This window comes from Trachinotus anak, unplaced genomic scaffold (genome assembly GCF_046630095.1).
Source record: "Trachinotus anak isolate AG129_WGS33_773 ecotype Australia unplaced genomic scaffold, CSIRO_AGI_Tana_v1 ptg000057l, whole genome shotgun sequence".
Taxonomy (NCBI): Eukaryota; Metazoa; Chordata; class Actinopteri; order Carangiformes; family Carangidae; genus Trachinotus; species Trachinotus anak.
The window spans coordinates 137,446-158,824 of record NW_027273908.1 but is presented as its reverse complement, the minus strand read 5'-3'; positions in this window follow the sequence as shown (position 1 = coordinate 158,824).

Sequence of the window (21,379 nt, the reverse complement as noted above, 5' to 3'; positions counted from 1 at the left end):
CCAGGTTTGGCCTAGTATCACAAGTCGCTGAAGCTGGCCATCTACCTTTTCTGCTGGTTGCGCCGCCCTCACCTGCTTGTGTTGTGCTGCATCCCCGCCTGTGCAGAGTCAGGACACCACCCCAGGGATCTGCATCGTCCCGATTATGCGGTCCCCGTTCCTTTTCCCTGTTCCGCGGGGGCATTGGGGCACTGCCGTACCAGGTGGTCAGGCTGTCCACATCCCCAGCAGGTCCTTAAGCACGGCCTGGCCGCTCCTCCCAAAGTGAGGCAGCGTGCACAAGCTGTGTCAGTTCCTCCGCCCAGGCAGGTGCTGCTGCATCCAGATCAGTCCCACTTGCAGCGCTCACCTTTGGTGAATTGTCCAACGGGGGCCCCCGGAGACCAGCACACAGCATCTCTCTCTCTCGCCAACTCCAAAGCTTCCAGGAGAGACCTGGGATGGGCCAGCAGCGTCTGGATATGCAGGTTGGCCGATAGCAACGCCTGGAGGAAATGGTCCCGGGCTAATTCACTCTGAATGGTGGGGGGCATGTGAGCATATGAGCGGTGAACCAGCCCCTCAATGTCATTAGCCAGATCCCTCAGCGGCTCACCCGCTCGTCGCTGTCGGCTGCACAACTCGGACCTGAGCAGGCTAGCCACTGAGCATTGTCCAAACCGCCTGTTTAGCGCCCCCACTAAAGCATCATAGTCACTCCTATTGTCAGGGCTTAGTAACAGCAGGCTTGACAGAGCATCACCAGTAACTCACATTGCTAGCTGGAGAGCTTTCACTTCAGTAGGCCACTTGCTGGCCTGGGCTAACAGCTCAAACTGGGCATAAAATGCCTCCCAGTCAGCCTTGCCATCGTACCTGGGAGTCTTTTTTGAGGGCGGTCCCATTTCAGCGTGGGGCTTGATAACTTTAATCCTGGCCACCGCGGTTTCCTTACAGGCGACACGTTCGTTGTCAGAACGGTTAGAGCATCCAAAACCGGCCCCGGCGGCCAGGAGCCTGTGCTCCGCCGCTCTCCAAGCCTCAGCAGCGCCATAACGATCTCGTTTGTCAGCTCCCTCCTCCCGCTTGATTTTCGGACAATCCCCCAGCAGCATGTTTTGCCCCACAGAGCAGACACAGCGGTCCTCCATTAGCTTGTTGTGGACGAGATGGCGGGAACTTCGTAGGCGATGTTTTTACTTCTGACACCAATGTAACATCCCTCGTTAAGCAGATGATGAGACGTTAGTCGGTTTCAGCTGCAACTTTATTGCGCCCAATAACACAGGCTACTGTGGGCCGTAGCCAACACCAAAATAACAAACAGAGTTGCTGTAAACTCTATACTAGCCTCTCACTTAGCCTCTTGTAACATCGACTAACTGCTGAGCGCCAAAGCAGGAAGACAAGGACAACCCCCCCTAACTCCTAGCCAATTAAAGGTGTGTTATCTCCCGCTGATCACTGTTACAGGAAGCTCACATGATGGACAGGCTTCACAGTGTCTAAGCTGACAACAACATGTTCACTGACAGTCTGTAAATATCAGTACTGAAACTCAGCAGACCTAATATCTGAATTAAACTAACATTTCTCACAGTAACAATCATAACAGTTAAACACTAACATGAACCCAGTCCGTTACAGTATCTATAGCCTTTTAACTTTGCTTTTTACAGCATAAAATCAACATGAATTATTCAATTACAACAGATATGTTATACATACAAGCGATGCCTCTTCTGGGGAATCAACAAGTGAGAAGCCTTTACTTTAAATGAATGAACGTCTGAATGAAACGTAAATGCCTGAAGGGCAGAACAGGAACTTACAAAGTCTGTGTTGAGGTTGTTAAAATACTGAAAAAAAGTTTGTCATAGTTGGTGAGTTTGGTAACAGCAGAGTTATTTTATCAAATCTATTTGTGTGGCCATACATGACTGTTGTCAGTTTCATCCTCACATGATGCAACAGGACTTCAAACTCTGAAGTGCATCTTTAAATTTACACCCATCTATTTTCTTTTCTTTTTTTCTTTTTTTTTAATCTGTTTTTGTTCCAGAGAGCTGAACACTGAGACCAAAAGCCTGAACAAAACCTTCTTTAACTGGCTATTGGTTTTTCTTTTTCCTCCTCCTCACTCATATTTGAATAGAGATTACAGCTGCTGGCTCCGTTCACAAAGAAACGTGATGCTGTGTTGGAAAGGAAGAAAACTGGAAACAAAAGTTTCATAATTCAGGCTTAATTGATTTTCTCTTTTGGAGGAATATAGTAGAAAAGCACTCATTTTCTGTTTAGATGGAGATTTGGCAGCTGTCTCTCTGCTTCTTCAACCAGCTATTATTTTAGTCCATGAAGACAAGACAATATTCACAGCAAGACTTTTGTATTCATGAAGTCACATATAATCCATATTAAATACAGATTCCAAACCTCACTGTGTAACTAAATAATAACATAAAGACAAACTTTGGACATCGTGTGAAGGTGAAGCTGTGACCTCATTGAGTTTTAATTAAAGCCGCAGAGAGGAGAGGCATCACGTCAGTGAGAAAGTAAGGAGCAGAATACAGATAAGACACAGAAAGATGCTCCTCTTCTCCACCAGCTTCAACAGTGTGTGACTCTTACACTCAGCACAAACACATCTCAGTTCATTTAGACACAGAATCAGCAGCGGGTAAACTGTATTTTTAGCTTGAGAGCTGGCAGAGACTTGTTTTCCAGGGTCAGTCTCAGTCTCTGGAGGTTTGTGTGTGTCTGTGTGTGTGAGTCGGTTTAACTTTCTCTGGACTTCACCAAACTTGAAAAAACAACATTGAATTGTTCAGCTTCTCTCCGTGTGCGAGTCTGGTTCTTTTACATGTTTGAAGTTATTACATTTGATTTAGCAGCCCCTGCAGCCCATGCTGTTTCCTATTAACCAGCCTGGCTGCTGATTCCTCATCACTGCTGTTTGGCAGAGAAGCTTTATGAAGGCTGGCTAAGTGGAGGAAATCACTGAGAAAATGTCTTTTCCATCAACACTGAATAAACAGTGTGGATTGAGTGACTCTTTAAAAAGATTTATGGTTGCTGAACTAAGATGAAGTCATCCATCAGGATTTTCTCTCTGTTAAATCAGCATCTGTCAACATCAACACATAAACACAAAGTAAAGAGTAATGAAAGTTATTATCAGTCTACATCAGAAGTTATGAACTGTATATTTCTACTACAGGATTCCTCTGTGAGACACTAAGTGATATTTAGTCAAATATTATAGTTTTTTCACCTCATGACAGAGCGTTGATGTTTTCTGGTCTCCTCTGACTGCAGCTCCAAACAGATACACTGATGTTAAAGTTTTGCTTCAGTGAGTCTGAGATCTTGTAGCTGTGCAGGATTCAGCCTCAGTCAGTGCGAGAGGAGGAAGATAAAAGCCTTTCAAGTTTGTATTTTATTTGTCAGTACATTTAAAGGCTGATAGACTGAAAAGCTTCTAGGACGTTCTCTAGAAAACTGTTTCCTGCGAAGTGTAACTCTAATAAATTACACAGTCGTGAAGCACTAATGAAATTATAGTAAAGTGGGACACACACACACGTATCTTGTTTAGATGCTGCAGAGTCCACGGCCATCCTGAAGAATGAGACAATCAGAAAATACATTTGGCCTTTGATGAATGTAATTATGTGTCTGCTCCAAATGCCTCCAGGTCTGTGTGGAGCAGCTTGGATGTGATGCATTATGTTTACGACTGTTTACTATGAAACTGTGAATATTTTTAGCTGACTGGATGAATAGGACACAAGAGGTTTGTCTGTGCAGATAGATGAGACCCTAATGTGTCGACTAACAACCATATTTTAAGATGCCCACACACACTTTGCTCGACAAGTAATTGTAATCAATGCAGTGCCTGTTCAAAATGTGCCTGTCTGCAGCCTGATGAGAGTAATGAGCCAACATCATTATTCATGGTGTTCATCTGTGTTCATTTTTTATTCATGTCAAGGAACATGTAGGAAAGGGATATTTGAAGCTTTCTCGAGAACCGCTCATCCAGAACACTCCACAGTCCACACTGCACTTCCTGTGGTCCTCGGAAATACACCTGTGAAGTCTGACGTTGATCAGATGAGCAGAGGATCGTTAGATGTGACCCAACATTAAAACAGGTCAAAGTTCTAGTTCTACTTTGTTACAGTTCAAATGTTCCAGGGCTGTAACTGAACATTCTACAGGTGGAAGTTTGACGGCCTCGTTTCACTTCACATTTTAAAACTGTACCTTTATATTCTAGAACTGAATCTTCCAAAGTTCTGTCACTAAAGTCTACAACTGTAACACTTAACTTTCTACAACTGTAACCCAACATTCTAGAAGTGTAACAGGCCACTGTTATAGTTGTAGAATATTACAAGTGCAGTGGATTGATCATGTTCTCATTATCTTCCCTCTGTGGTTGTGATCGTCTTTACCCGCTGATTCTGTTGTGAAATTTGTTCAGTCTGTTTAATTCTCACACCAAATGTCTGAGCATTTGATTGGCTCCAGTGTCAGAATGAGAAGTGCTCACGTGCTCATTAATCTCTGATTGCTTGGACGGTCTCAGTCATGAGCACAGGACAGAAATGTCAGAGCAGCTGTGATCACTGTGATCCACGTGAGAAAAATCACATTTATCCTTCACACTTATGTCACATTCTCATCTTCATTTTCACACCTAAGTTGTTCTGCAGCATTTAGACACTTTCTGTTGATCTGAGCTTGAACTCTAAGCTGTCTGTCATCTGAGATCAGAATGAGAAGCGCATGCAGTCATTCATACATTTTCGTTTTCCTTTAATTTCCACTCGAAGTGAGTTCTGCATAAATTGTGGTTGTGTGCAGTGGTCTTTAGGACCAGCCCATAAAATGTCTTTAAATTACTGATTAATTAGTTGATCAGTTGATAAATGATAAATGATCTGTTGATAAATGTCTTGTGTCTGATCCGTTTAGTCTTGAAGCACATTCGGTTTTGCCTTTTCAGAATCTACAATAGAGAGCTGACACCACTGACTTCATGTCTGCAGTGATTTGGTTAAAGACTGAAACTCACTGCTTGTTGTGGAGGCAGAGGCTGCTGTCTGATGGGAGGTGGATTTCCAGTTGAGAAACCAGCTGGAGAGAATCAGGTGGAGGAGATGGTGTCTGTAGAGTCAGAACAGCTGAGTTTATAATGAACAGATAGTGGATAACAAGCATGTCTGAACACATCTGCAGCGGCTGTCAATCAAACCACACACACACACACACACACACACACACATCCTCAGGCTGATGGGCAAACAGAGTAAAAGAACACAGTCTAAGTCTTGGAGCATTTACTTTATATACATACATTTAAGAAATGTATGAAAAAAAGACGATCACCAGGAGTTCAGATGTCTCAGGCAGAAGTATTTATTGTAAGCAAGGAGAAAATGATGAGCTGTATGAAGCCAACATGTGAATCAGAGTAATACCTCACCTATTCATGGGTTTATATATTCTTAGGTATCACATGGTTACAACACTCCTGATGGTGAAAGTGAAGGGAACAGCAGAATGACTGGGACAGCTCTTACTGAGCTCCATACTTGTTTTTCATCTGTTAATTCACTCAACAACAGATTGTGACAAACACTTCTACATCTCAAACTCATGTATAGTTCTTCACCCTCTTGATATTTCAGTATATAATCTCTTCTACATGTTTGACATCAGGGATCCTGTCCTCCGTATGTCGGAGCTGAACTTTTAGCTGAGTCTTCTTGAGACAAATAGCTGCACATTAAATCTGTGTTCTGTTGTGTAATTCATGAATCAACCCATCGTTGCAGTTGAAGTGGCATCATCTGTGTCCTGCAGCTCATTTCACAGCTCATTTCATACAGAACCTCCTGCACTTGTTGGAAACTAAAAGCCGTCACATTAGATGAGTGAGGTGCTGCAGCTCCTCCCTGACTTTGTGTCGAGAGCAGCAGCTCTCATCCAGAGCAGGAGAGCTTCACTATAGTCTGGTGCTTTCTTCAGTTAGGGCCCTTTGTGGAGGAGGAGTGATGAGTCTGTGCTATAAATGACAGCTGGGATAGTCGCCAAGGTCATTAAAGAAAATGTGGCAGACACATCACTCAACCACCCTCTCTGTCCTAAAAGCCTCTTTATCTAAAAATACTGAACGTTCATCCTGCTTCTTGCCCACACATGTGCCCCTGGCAGACTTGAGAATGAGCTCAGAAGAAATCTAACTCGGGGTCTCACTGTTCTGCCAGTTTACTTCTGCAGATGAGACCAAACCTTCGACTTCAAACTGGAGCTCTGAGCACAGACATGTTGAAATAGAAGCTCTGCATATGAAGTTCAATGAGGAAAACCTTTACAGTGACACTGAGGCATAAATTTGACAGGATCCAGTCACACATCAAGTTGATGGACAGTCGGCTGCTTAACTGTTGAAATGATGAAGAGACACACACACAAACTGACTGTTTAATGTTCCTGTGTGTGTAATGCTCAGGTGGAGGTGTAGATGGAGATGTAGGAGAAATCAGAAATTCATGAAAACGAATGTGATATTGGAACATGTGCAGATGTGGTTGCTGTTGCTGTTTGTCTTCATCTCTCACTGGTGGTGTGTTTCTTTTTTTAAGATCATCTTCATCAGAGCAGACTGATTCTCAACCTCTGTCACTTTGGTTGAAATATCTCTTGTAGCACTTGCAGCTTCTGTGGAGAACCTGCTCTAAGCTCAGATGATATGATTCTCATTCAAAGCAGCTGAACTGATCATCCCATTCGACTATAGGAGAGTAAAACTGTGCCTCCTCAGCAGGGCGTCCTCTCAGCTCACTGCAGGGTTATCTCTGTCTCTAAAGACGACTGCTGAGCTCCAGCTGTGCGGCTCTTGACTTCAGAGTAAAGTCAGAGTTGTGATAATCACTCTGCCCGCACCTTCTTCAAGACTTTTATATCACCACAGGACCTGTGATTTAAAGCTGTTTCTATGGGAAGTTTGTCAGCTCAGTTTAACTGAGAAATCCTTTCAGAGGTTTCAGCTGCAGTTCTGAACTGAACTGAGTTAAACCTCAGCTGCTCATAAAAAATGTCTCAGTTTAAAGTCACATGTAAGAACATTTTATTATCCCTCCATGCCAGTGACAGCCAGGGCCAGAGGCACATTGTTTTCAGATTGTCTGTCTATCTGTCCCATCCTCATGGATACGATACATCAATAATGCCTTGACTCAAGGATGAACTAATTAGATTTCAGGGTCAAAGGTCAAGGTCAGTGTGACCTCACAAAACACTTTTTAGCCTTTACTCAAGACTTCACACAGCAATTATGACAAAATTTCACATAGATGGTTAATATTTCATATGACTCTGGATCAACAGGGATTTAATCTGAAACTAGTCTGAGTTTTGGAGGCATACAGCCCCGAGGCAGTAATTCTAGTTTCACTGATGTTTTCATATTGTTCCTGGAAGGCAGCTGTATCTTCAGCACTGAAATAAAGTATGAGCTGCAAGCTTCTCTTGTCTTATGCAGGCTCCTGCACAGCCCCACAACCCCTGAAACAGTCTGGTGTTAATATCATTCCTGCAGCCTCCCACAAGGTGAGATAACGTCTCATCCATTTGCTGGGACGTGAACACACTGCTGTCATTTAAAGGATTACAGTATAGTGAGATTCTTGGATGTACCCTCTTTCAAACACATTCCTGCTAAATGTCAAGCCATTCAGCCTCAGAGACAGATTTCAATCTCAGCATCGAGCCTCATCACATCCTTTTGTTGACTTTCTGTGGACAAGCAGCATCAGATCTGAGAGATTTGCTGTGACTCCTGCTGCAGGGATGAGACTGAGAAGAAGCAATGAAATACACCAGCAGCTGCTCTGTAACTGTAAACCTGTAAAGAGAGAAGAGTGGGTTTGACTGGAGTCCAGTCACATGACAGAGCAGTGCAGGGAGACAGCAGCAGGACCACTGCAGCCACATGTGTCTGCTTGAGAAAGGACCTGTTTATATGGGAAAGATGTTGAGGCCTTTAAAATGAACAAGTACAACAACCCACACACACAAACACACACACACCAGTCTCCATAACAAAGCGAATAAATGTACCCTGCTATTGTGAATATTGTAGAGCCACAATGTTTCTGCTTGAACAGCATGAAACCTGAAGTCAGGTCAACAAATACCAAGTGTGTGTTTATTCCTCTCTGTTCAAAGTGGCTTCCAGAGAACTGCATGTGGTTTAATGCGTGTTGGAAGAAGAAATTCAGAGAGATGATGAGTGCAGTCGTAGGAGCCTGTGGCGTGGCTGCAGCTCCTGTGATGCTGTTTTGACTGAAGATTTTATCACAAATGAGTTTCCATCCACATTAGTATAAGACCAGAAGCTGTTGAAGAGGCTCCTCATCCAGCACACACACACTCGTCATCAGCTGTTTAATTGTAAATCAGTGTTTGACATTTCAGTCCTTTCACCATTTTCCTTCATGTCTGTTGACAGAAATGTGTTTTCCTCAGTTGCTGCAGCTGTGGACAAAAACTTGTTTGTGTCTCTTGATGAAAACACACAGTCGTTCTATTGAATGAAGGTTTTCCTCCAACAGAGTGGATTTATTGTAGAGGACAAAGAGGAGGGTCAGGTCAGTTCTCTGTCACACTTCAGCAGGTTTAACAGCTCCCTCCTCGCTGTCACCTCTCAGCTGGAACACTTTCTATTTGTCTGCTGGAGAAAGCGCTGTAGTGGGTCAGGCTGTGTGGAGCAGCAGGGTGTGTTACTGTGACACACTGCTGTAGTTAAGGCTGAGTTCTTTGGAAAAAGGCAGATGTAGCTCTCCATGAATCTTGTTTTCTACATCAACTTGAAGTGTTTCTTCAGGATGTTGTAATCCCTGGTTATTAGTCAGTCTGTTAGTTTTATAGTCAGTTTATCACTGTACAGTATAAATGCTCCTTTTATTGGCAACTGGGGTCATTTTGTTCAATGTCAATAACCTTAAACATAATTTTCAATTTTCTTTTTTTTTTCCAAAGAGAAACTCTCAGTAAATGAACACAGATTTATTCAGTGCTGGTCACCTTTGGAAATGAACTCCACACAGATTTGAGCTCACAGAGTGTGAGGCACAGCCGTGGTTTTTAAAGAGACTGAGGATTGATTTTGTTGTGGAGTGAAATAGATATTTGCACTTTGATAGATAGAATCACTGTGAGGCCTTTTATGAGAGGCCTCTTTGTGCTGATAGTGAATATTTAGATCTGGATTTTTAACAATCACTTTGCAAACTGAAAACAATTTGTGAGGAATGAGATGATGAAGATTCAACAGTCTGCAGTCCTTTTCCAGTATTTTTGAAGAGCTCCTAAAGAAGGAAGCTCTTTAAAGCGCAGCTGGTGTTTTCAGGTCATTGATGAAGGAAAATAAATCACAGTGATTATGTTCAGCTTCTTCTTATATTTTTGACTGTTGGTTGTTAGGAAGATTTAATGGGTTTATTGTCGACCTCAGTGATGTGACTTGTCACTGTAAATTGCAAAGACACAATTGAAACCCCAAAAGGAGCCATTCAGCTGAACAGCAGCTGTCATGTAGCTGTTGTCTTTCTGAGCAGTGGTGACAGAAATGATGGTCTGATCTCTTTTGCTGAACTGTTCTGCAGCACATTCCTCAGCACAGAAACCAAACTCCAAACTCTGCTTGTGAACAGTTGGAATATTTGTCAAGTCTCATCTATAAGGAAGCTGTCAAACAGCCTGCAGCCTGTGCAAACTGAGGCGATATAAACGCTGTGGCTCAAAAACATGTTGCACATTTTATTACACAACTACTGAGCTTCTTTTTTGCTTTTTTCATTTTTTGATGAAATTCTATTGGCATGAATTTTCCCTATTCACTGTCGTGTAATTTTCTGGCCTCATTTGTTTCAGATTTGTTCAAATTCAATTTGTTCACTGTCTCCTGATCCCAGATCTGCAGATGTTATTGTCTCATATCAAGTCCTCCAGTGTTCAGTAACTCTTTGAAAGAGTCACATGGATTCCCTCCAGTTGTCATCCTTTGTTATAATCATTTGATCAAGTGTTAAATTTGACATATTGTAAATGAATCATCATATCACAGTTCTCTGTTCTGGTCTCATCCAGATCATTCTCTGTTTCTCTTGGCCTGTCAGGCATCTGGCTGCTGCTCAACACCAGCCACTATATAAACACATCAAACAAATAAAAATAAAATCTTCTGTTACAGTTTCTACATTGTTCATCATGAGTTAACTCATTTAATCCTCATGGACCTGAAACTGTGACTGTGATGACCTGCTGACACATGTCAACATAAACCCAGTGGTATCGATGCATGATAAACATTTAACTATTGAAATGATCAGTATCAGTATTGGAGTATTTCATGATAAATTGTTTGTAAATTGGCTGAAACTAAATTCTCGTCTTAATGAGTTTCCCTGTGTGAAGCTGGACTCACCAAACAACATCAAACCTCATCCAGATATATTTTACTCTCCACTCTACCTTCATCTGTTTCACTTTGTCATCATGTCCAGTGCATCATCGGCTTTGAATCTCTGATTTTTTAGACTCTCTGATATCAGCTGATATTTTTGAATAAAGATGAAGAGAGAGATAAATACAAAGTCTGAGGTGAGTGTTTATGTGCTGATAATATCTCCACACCGAAGAAGTCTCTATATCTGAGTTTCTTCCTGCAGCAGCTTCACTATCAGTGAGTGTGAGGAGAGGACCACTGCTTGATGTGTGATCTTGGTTTCTCATCTTCCTCCTCCTGCTCGTCTGCACATCAAAGCTCCCGACTGGAGCCCTGCCTGCTCTCCCACACCTCACACACTCTGCCACCCCGCTGATGGTAGAGGGGATAGTAGAGCTTCAATCAGATCTCATGTTTTTAAGTGGTGTGAAAACTGACTTTAAATTCATTTCAGTTTTGACTTCTTTTTTAATTAGATGCAAAGACCACATTAATAATTCCTCACTCCACTACTAAAGCGTGCGTTGGTGCTAAATTCATACACCCCAGAGTCTGGATCAACGAAAAACACTGTTAATTCATTTAATATTGTAGCCGGTAAACTAGCAGGCAAAGTAATTACAGACTTAGTGACACACACACACACACACACACACACACACACACACACAACCCACAGAGAATAAATTACATTAATTCAACTCTCACAAAGGAAAACAAAATATCCTATTAGCACTAAAACATTACATTTTTTAATGGATTAACATGACCTGACTTTCAACACCTCAGCGTCTGCTCCTCAGGCTGCAGGCCAGGAACAAACAACAGCCAGTGGAACTGATTCGATCACTGCTGAATATAAATGACATGAGATGTGAAAACATGAATGCTTTGACCATTTGGGTTTGTCCTGTTCGGAGATTTTTCGAGTGTGAAACAGATGCAGTTTAAAAGCTGTCACATCATTGCATTAGCATTTGGATCTAATCACTGGGTCAGAAACATCAGCATTTAGGTAGTTTGGTATCTTTCATTTGAATGGATATTTCACCCTCTGCAGGAATCATTGAAAATTAAATCATTTTATCAGTCCACCTTCTGGTGATATTTCTGGTCGATTTCATGTTGACAAGAAAACAGAAACGTTTTGTTGTTCACAGTTTTCATGATGCCCTCAAGTTTCAGGTTTAAACAAGTCGACACTCTTTGCTTATGTTTTGTCCTTTGTCAAGCTGCAGCTACAAAACCTGAAGTCGTTGAGTTTAAAGTTGTGTTAGTGATGTTGTCATTGGTTGTAAATATGAGTTACAGTTTGTCGCCTCTGAGACACAGTCACAGTGTTTTTCCTTCAGAGCTGAACTGGGCTGTGTCTCTCTGTCACAGTGAGGTGTAAAGCTGCTCTCATCAGTGTGTGTCTGCCGGCCGCTGGTCGAAATGACTGTAAAGCGTCTTCCTGTTTCCTGTCAGGCCATAATAATCCTCTCACCTTCACTAAACCTCCACATGAAACTGTGTCACTGACACAAAGTCTGCTGCTTCGTCACTCAGCCTTCTGACTTGTTTCCAGAGAGTAGAAGGGCTGATACACACAACTCACTGCTGTTCAGACTGTTGTCACACAATATACCTTAGCCTTTAAAACTCCTCTTCTTCTCTTTTATTGACCTTTGTGTCTTTTTCACTTCCTTCCATCGTCCACTTTAAGCTTAATCTAATGAATTGAAACCTCTCTATCGTCTCCTGTTTCACAGTCAGTGTGCTTCTTCACTGGATTACTACTTTACCACTTTCTCTACCTAAAGCATGAAGACCCTGTTTGAATTTGTAAACCACATTTCTTGAATCTTCCTGTCACTGTGGGATCAAGGATGAAAAGAGAGAAAAGTTAAACCTTCAGTAAAGATGAGTTTCTTTAACTCACTTTCTCTGTCTCTGTGGACACGTTTCAAAGAGGTTCTGACTCTTCATGCTGAGTCTCTGTGGGTTTGTAGAGTTGTACTTTTAACATCCTTTGTTCTCTCCCTCCATATTCTCACACTCTGCTTCTTCTGTCGTCCTGATGAGTTTCACATCTCTCTCTGTAAAGTCTGTTACCTTTGGATTTTTGCTCTTTCCTGTAAATCAGATGGAGAGAGATCCCCTGCATCCCCAAACAGCTTCACACTTACACACCTTCACAACACATGTGCATGTATCGTGTGAAGAAAAATTATTTCCGATACGTCCCACTGAGCATTTAGCTTTAAGCTGTTCACACTCCATCTGCCAATTTCTTCACTTCATCTCAGGCCAGCCTCTCTACTGCTGCTGTACCAGGCAGACTTGGCACACACACTGTCTCAGCCTGGCATGGATCAGATCCGGTCAGCCTCTGTTCGTACAGGAGACTTCAGCTCATTAGAACATAACAAAAGAAACTTGGGCAGATGAGTTTTCAGCAGCTGGACTGAAGCAGAAACCTGCTAATTTAATAGATTTCTAGTTTGCAGCTAAAAGATCATTCTACAGTAGCTCTCTGTTGGGAGAGGTTTCCATGGAGAAGCTTGATCTGCTTTCTAAGTTCTTATCTCTGATCACTTCTGTATCCAGGCTAATTCTTCTACCATCAGCACTAAAACTGGAGAGAAACCACTTTCCATTTTTATACAGTGCATGAAGTTAATAAAATTTTTTAGTCTGTTAATACTGTTGCACCTTTGACAGTTAAAATATGAGCTGCCAAAACACCTTGAGATAACAGTTAAAGCTGTCATCTGAAAAGATGGAGCAGGAAGCTGATGGTGAAAGTTAAAGCTGACACTATATCACCATATTCTGAGAGTAGAAGTTGTAAAATATTACCAGACAGGGTGGAAGCACAAATAACATTTCAACACTATTTTCAGCTATTGACATTTTCTTAGTCTGAGTCCAGACATAAAAATGTCTTTGTTTGACTTGAAGCTGATTCTTTATCTTTGTGTAAGTTTGTGTTTTGATTGTGTTTTTTTCTGTCTCCTGCTTCTGTTTTGGGGCTCCTGTCTCTTGATCTCCTTCATCCTGGATCTTCTTCTTCTGACACTAAAATGCAGGTAAAACATGACTTGTTCTTATCTCGTGAGGTGTGAGAGTTGACAGGGAAGTGTGTGTGTGTGTGTTTGGTGTGTGTCACAGTCTGTGGTTAAGTTAGTGGTGTGAGTGTGTTTGGGGGTTTTCCTCCATCTGTGTGAGGATACAGATGGAGGGTCTCAGGTCGTCACATTATTTGATGATCTCTTAAGGTCAACACCTGTTCTCAGAGCCAAAGCAGCTCTGAAGTGTTTCCATCTGTTTGCATGTTGAAGCTGTGAAGTGTCATGAATCCATGAAGTGTGACTGCACCTCACTGCAGATGGTTACTACACACAGGCTGTGAGTCTGACACTGATGAAACTACACTACAGCCTTGGTGCTCCAACAACCTGCCTGTTGAACACATGAAGTAACTCACTCTGAAGCTCATCACACGGAGGCACAGGAATGATTGATTGTGGGAGAACAACTGATGTGTGTGTTGACGGAGACACAGTTCACAGCCGTCGCTGATTCTTCCTCTGCTGCTGTTTGTTCAATGGAAACAAGTTTGCTGCTGAACTCTGCTGAGATGTTCGTGTTGAGTGTGAGTGGATGAGTCTGTGATCTATGTTTTATTGATAGAAATTAATTGTTGAGTGGTGGAAGAGGAGGCTCTGATTGTTGTCTTTTATCACATCTGTCACAGAGACCAGCGCTGGAAGGAGAATTTGGTGTGTGTGTGTGTGTGTGTGTGTGTGTGTGTGTGTGTGTGTGTGTGAGTTGACTTCAGCTCATCAAGCTCAGCTCTGTCAGTAAACCCTGAAGCTCAGAGGAGCCACATGTTGTGTTTGGATCCAGAAACATTGAAGAACTCTGAGCATCATGAGATGAACCCAAACTAATGAAGAGCCAGTCATTAGACTGAGCACATTATTTTCTCACCACATGCAGCCAGAGGCCTCACCTTCATGTTTCCCTTGTCTTTTTTATTCTTCTTATCATGATGCTGTCGTTCTGTCCTCTTTAAAGGTTCAGACCACCACACTTTAATCTCACATAATTATCTCACTGCATGAATGTGTGTGTTCATCACTGTGATAACTATGATAAACACACATTACTTTTCCCGCCTGCGTAGTTCACTGTCAACTCTTTGAACTCGTTCACACACAGATTCCCTGTTGTTCTCGGTGAAGCTTCAGACCCACACAAATGAAAGAGGTGTGAATGTGTGAGGATCAGGTGCTACTGACAAATGTTCTGTTACTAAAATAATGAGTCTGTCTTTGTCAGTCACAGCGCTGAAACAGACCCCTGCCTGGCTGCTCACACTGTTCAAAAGAGACTTTATACAGACCACTGGCAGAGCTTCTGTCATTAGAATCTGCTGGTTGAGCTGGTTGTGGAGTCAAACACAAGTTCATTCAGTGAGTGTAAATATAGGTGAACCACAAACTTGTGACACGTGGTTCTCACAGCTCCTCTTCAGAAAGGAAAAGAGTTTCCGAGCTTTTAGAGACAAACATGACAGGAACCTTTCACACTGACATCCAAAGTTTCGCTGGAGGACAGAAACACTGCGGTCTGGACATTAATTATAAATCAAGTCACCTGGAGGTCGGGAGCTTTCAACTTAGTGTTCAGTATGAGACATGAGTGGATGCGCTCTGTTTAATTAATGTGAACTTTCTCTCTAATGAGGGGCAGTAATGAGGAGGACTTGTTTTCCCTCCAGTGATGAGACTCTGAAAGTAGAACTATAAAACCACAGGACCGGTCTGTGATCAGACGTTTCACTGGACTGGTTGATCTGTTGCTAATTTTTTTACAGTGTCTAAAACATGTTTTTGCAGCAGTCCATGACTCAGCCTCTGTACCGGTTCTCCTGCTGCTTCTGGCACCGATCTGAATCTACTGCAGCTAATATCCGCTGACTATGTATAAGTAGCTCACACAACCCCACGTCAAATAACCTGAACTATCACTTTCACCTCCTGTAAAAATCATTTTCTCTACATTCCATTTAAAACTTTTACATTGTAAAACTAATACTGTTGAATCAGTGTCTAAGTAATAAGGTGGTACAGGTTCAGTGGAGAACAGGTTCAGTAACTTCAGATTTCTTAAGGGAAAAACTCACATATAAGTGACTTTCTCCAAAGAAATCAACTGGACTGCAGCAGATCCTCCAGACACAGAGACTCTATAAATCCTGTATCAGCTCTGTGGCACTGAGGGGAGATCACTCTGGCACACAAACGTTCATTCATCATCATTTCATGCTGTGTCATGTAGCACACAATGGCTGCAGAGACGTGTCACTTATCATATTCAGTGCTGTTGGTCAAACATGACAGAGATGAAGGACTTCGCTATATAATATATATGTATAATGTATATAATGTGCCAATATCAGACATGATCTGTCTTCAGTAACAAAGTCTGAGGCTTGAGAACAAACAGTCTTATGTGTTTTTTAATCTCCATCATCAGATCACGTCGTTAATATAAAAGCAGATTTTACTGATTCCTCCTTATTCTGGAGTGAAAGGAAGTCATGATTCGTCAACAAATACACAGATGCTGATGAGAAGTTGTTTCTCCTCTTTGTAGTTTGTTCACTGTTCATTTAGTATCATTAGTGTTTGTTAAACATGAAGTAGCAGTTCTCTCCAGTGGACCATAAAACCACCAGACCTCTGTGACTTCATCTCACTCTCACATCAGTGTCCACAGTTTCTACAGTTTAGCTGCAGATGCTCGGTGTCTTGTTAGAGCTGAATGTATGGAGTATAACCCAGAGGTCACTTGCTGGTTGTAATTGTTGCCTCTCTGCTCTGCTCTCTTCCTGTCTGGCTGCTGTGGTGTGAGGATCAGAGGTGATTTGTGCTGCTTCACAGATTCTTGTCATCATGTGTGAGCAGAGTAAGAGGCTGTTCAAGTCTCACTGGTTATCTGAATGTCCTCTGTGTAAAGTAGCTTCACCTGCTCGCCTCTCCTGTACCAGGACAGGATGGTCACATGCTGTTGGTTGTTTTTGATGACTCTGTTCACCTGTTTGATTTTTGTCCATCTGCTTGTTTGTTTATTTATTTAGATCCCCATTAGCTTTTGCACTGCAGCAGCTATTCTAACCTGTGAGCAGTGACGCTGCCGCTCTGCTGCCTGTGAGTGTAGATGGAGAATAGTCTGATATCTGTCTGAGTAACAGGTCAACAGGGAAGAGAAACCTGATACTAGATGCAGAGGATGGAGGAGAGAAGAGGAGGAGGAGATGGCGAGCCAGTGGAGAGGAAGGAATCAGTTTTTAGTCCAGAGAGGAATGAGGTGTGTTCATGTGTGTGTGTGGGAGAACAGCTTCTCTCAGTGTCAGTGATGGGATTACAGCCACACTACGCTGAGCTGCCTGTGTTGGTCACTGGATCCTTTGCTTTTACTGAGAGGCATTTAAAATGGCCTCAGGGAAAACAAATCAGTGTAAGTTCTCAGACACACACACACAAACACACACACACAGATGAATAAATGATGAGTGTCTGACCTCAGTTTCAAGGTTTTTCTCTTCAAGCTACTGCAGAATAAACATGGTCACAAAGAGAAGAGAAAGGAGATTAAAACATCTTTAATCCTCATTGAATGACAGTCACTGATGGACACGAGAACATCAGCTTTGGCAGTGACATTTCCAAATATAAAAACATGTCTCTGTATATTCAACATAGTTTTTTCTGAAATAGCTGCGTTTGAAGTGAACTTTTCTCTATAATTCTCAAACTGTTGTTTTGTTCGTTACTTCAGTCGCTGCATCTGTGTCTCCCACTGTGAGTTCAGCAGGAGATCACACGGGAGTTTCACTTTGATATTTAACTGTCGACATCAACACAGACACAAAACAAGAGCAGTGAAAACCAGTGTGGGAGGAGGAAAAGGACACTGGTCAGTTCATAAGGACAGAATATGATCCCAGCCTTGATCCTGTGCTGATGTGAGCAGTGACGTTTTCCTGTGAATGTGGAGTCATCGTGTGAGCAGGGAAACCTTCACATTTCTGCAGATAAAGAGAAACTGTCAACAGACTGCTGAAGGTGTTTGTTCTTTCCTGCAGTCAAACACTCACTCTCAATCCCAGTGGGAGCTCTGCTCTGGAGATCGAAAGGAGAGACTGATGCTGACTCCAAAGATGAGAAACAGTGAATTCAGTTTCACTTCTGCTCTGTTCTCACTGTTCTGGGATCAGATCCACTGCATATTTCAGCAGTGACGACAGCAGGGCCAAAAGATTCAAGCTGAAACCTGTTGGATGAATGAACTGCTGGTGAGGTTGTGGATCCTCCTGAAGTGAGCAGCTCTTTAACATTTAGTGTCTCAGTTTCATTCAGTTATTCAGTGGATTCAGAAAAAAACTGATGACTGTAAAATTATTTATCACATGACTCAATGGATAAAACCACACACACACACACACACACACACGTTCGCAGCTAATTGCTTTCATGGGGATTGCTCCTCTAATTAACAAGATCAAAAGGCTGACCACCCAGTTGCATGCTGGGTTATCACTGTGTTATTGTCAATTAACAGAGAAAAGAAAATGTCCTGAATGAAAAAGAAAGCAGAGTACCGACGGATCTAAGTGAAATACAGCTGCGTTTGTTTCAGTACAGATGAGGATCCTCATCTATACTGAATCTAACTTCACAAACATGGTGATTTAAAGTGATGTTTTACCAGTTCACTGGGGTTTTAGTGTATTTTTAACAAAAGCAGCAACATGAAGAGACCTGGAACCTGTGAGTGATGTTGTGGAGTGAGCAGTGGATAAAGAGTCTGTGTGGGAGTGACAGTGTATGAGGAGGTACCTGCATGTTCACATGTTTCCAAGGATGACAAGAAAACTAAACTGTGTCCACACCGATCTGTAAAGTAGACACCAAACCACCAAAGAGTAAACCATTAGAAAGTAGAATTCTGTTGTCACAATTATCAGTCTTTTGTTGTTTGTTTGTGAATTCATGAGGCTGTTTTGTTGGTTATTGTTGGTTTCTCTCAGCTTTCCTCTCAAGTCTCCAGTGTTCCCACCACAGATGCTCCTACCTGAGGCTGCTCACCACAGTCTAGTCTGAATTTAAATAAACTTATTAATCTTCTCAGCTGGATGTTTACTAAATATATTAGGTTTGGTGCCTTGCCTGAGGGCTCAGTAGAAGGCCTCTCCACAGTAAATCAACAGTAAAATGAAGCAGTATGAAAGCAGAGAGACAATGTGAGCTCCACTTGTCCTTGTGTCCCCTGTAATGACCGCTGGCTTTGCTTCGGGGCCGAATTAAGAAACAAATAGAGGAACACATCAGAGCCAACTGAACACTACTGATTCTTTTTATCTTTAAATTGGGGCCAACATAAACAGCTCGTCATTCAGCATGTCATTAAGTGATCTGTTCATCACAGGTTGACTCAAAGTTCTCATTTGTCTTTGCCAGATAATGCTCCACAGGAGTCCTCCAGCTCAGAGACGAGCGATGACAACAGGGTTTGTTTTATGTGCCAACGTCCTCTATTTCAGTTTGGCTGTAAAGTCAGACCAGCAAATAAATACATACATAAATAATGCAGTTGTGCATCTGAACCTCCTGCAGAGAGCACATCACATTTTAGTTGAATAAACAGCTGGTTGAATGAATGTGAGTGGGAGGACTCCCTGGTCTCCAGTGAAAGACTGGCTGCTGAAGAAGGAGTCCAGTAAAGAGAGAAACGGCTGCTGTAAAAGAGGAATGAAGACTGGATGTTGTACAGTATATGATGCTGTGGGACCTCAGACCAGTTTCTTTCTTTCTTTTGTTCGTTCGCTGTGTAACCTTGAGTGTATTTCAAGAAGCAGAGGCTTCCTTTGTATTCAGAGTGTGTGCGCTGCAGTAATGTCTGCCACAGCCCATTTCCCCCAGGAAAAGAAAATGCCAGATGACACACATCAGGATCAACCTGTGCGCAGTGTGTATTGCATGTTTGCAGTGTGTCTTTGTCCACATGTCCCGAGCTGGATGTGTTGAACTCAAAGCCTCTGTCTTTCTTTCTCCTCATGGTCATTTCATCGTGACGTCTTCACAGTGGCATCAAGTGCTTTTCTTGATATGAACATATTATCTGTACTTTTTCATTCTCAGTCTGAGTATTTGTAGCATAATAAAGGAATCAATCATCTTCTGTTGAGCCTTCATCTTGATCTATTGACATACAACAAAGAGGTGTAAAATACCATTTCAAAGGTCCAATGTGCTACATTATGTTTATAAATCCTGTCCATGAAGAAAAGTTCCTGAGAGAAGAATATCTGAAATCTCCCGACAGCTTCACATCTGAATCTCTCTTTAATCACACTGTCTGCTGCCTTCCTGTTGTATTCTCAATCGATGCTGATCAATAATCAATATTAATCTTTGTCCATGACATTGAGAAACAATGAAATGCCATCTCTACAACAGACACTACTCAGTAACAGTTGAAATGCAGCAGAGAAGCTTGGAGACACAGAGACTGAAGTGACGCTGCCTCAGGGAGAATTTCCTGAAAACTAAAGAATCCATGAGTCGACCTCTGCTTCGCTGCTGCGTCGACATTAAAATGAGATCAAGGGAAAATTTCCTTTAAATCGGCAGAATTAATAATTAGTGGTTTTAAATGTGTACAGACCAACCAGGATCAGGTCATTTAAAATCTCGTGGGGGTGTTGATTGTTCCGACCACAGTAACACAACTCTGTGGTGTCTCTGACAGGTGATTGTCACTGACGATATCTACAGTCCAGACCTCTGACTGTGGGATAAGCTGCTTTATTCTCTCGTCCTGTTCAGATTAGCATCAGAGGATTTGGGGACATCATATTGTGATACACACTGTGTGAGTAGGTAGAGCTTGGGTCCTGCCACAGTTTAAATTCCTCAATGTGCTGATTTGTGTCAGAAAGACAAAAGAGAATCTGTTGAATCCAAAGCCCTGCTCTTCACTCTTCAGCCAAATGCTTCACATTTCTATCACTGACACAGTGGCTGTCTTTCCTGAGGCGATCACACACCATGGAGACACAGAGATGGAGCCCCGGGGTTTGAAAATATCTTCCTCAGTTTCTCTTCCTCTTTTATTCTGTCTCATTTCTACGTCACAGTAAATGTTCCCTGGTCAGCTGATCTTTCTCACCAGCCACTGTCACATCTACTTCCTGATGCTGATGAGGAGGCTTTAGATGAGATTAGGGCTCCACTGATTGCTGTGTAATTAGACAGTGATGAGAGGCTGATGTCATTGTACAGACCCCCTCTCCTCTTCTTGGCTCTGAGTTTGACAGAGGAAACCTGACTGGGCGGAATACTTATTTAAACTGTGGCGTCCCATGTGTCTTGATGTGTTGTTTCTAAATATAGACCAACTGTGCTGCAGTTTGGAGACACTTGATGCAGCTTTCCAGATGGCTGAAAGTGTGTTAATGGAATTGAAGCTGCAGTAATAAAATGTGATGGAGTTGAAGATGTCATTTTCTGAAAGTCCGGTCTATTTTTATCTGCAGGCAGCTGCAGATGTGATTCACAGGTGAATTTCTCCAACCTTGAGCGTCCGTTCTGTGGTTGTCAGCTTCCTCATCTGCTGGTAAATGGACTGATTTCCAGACACTTCCAGCTGTCTGTTCCTGTGACATCCTATAAGATCTAAATCCTTAGAGTTCAATTTGAAAATCATCCAACTCCTGTCAGGAAGGACAGGACAGGAAGTGCTGTCACAGCCCAATCCACCTGTGTGTTGGACTCATTTTACTATCAGTTACTGTTGTGACAGTGATCTGATTCCTTC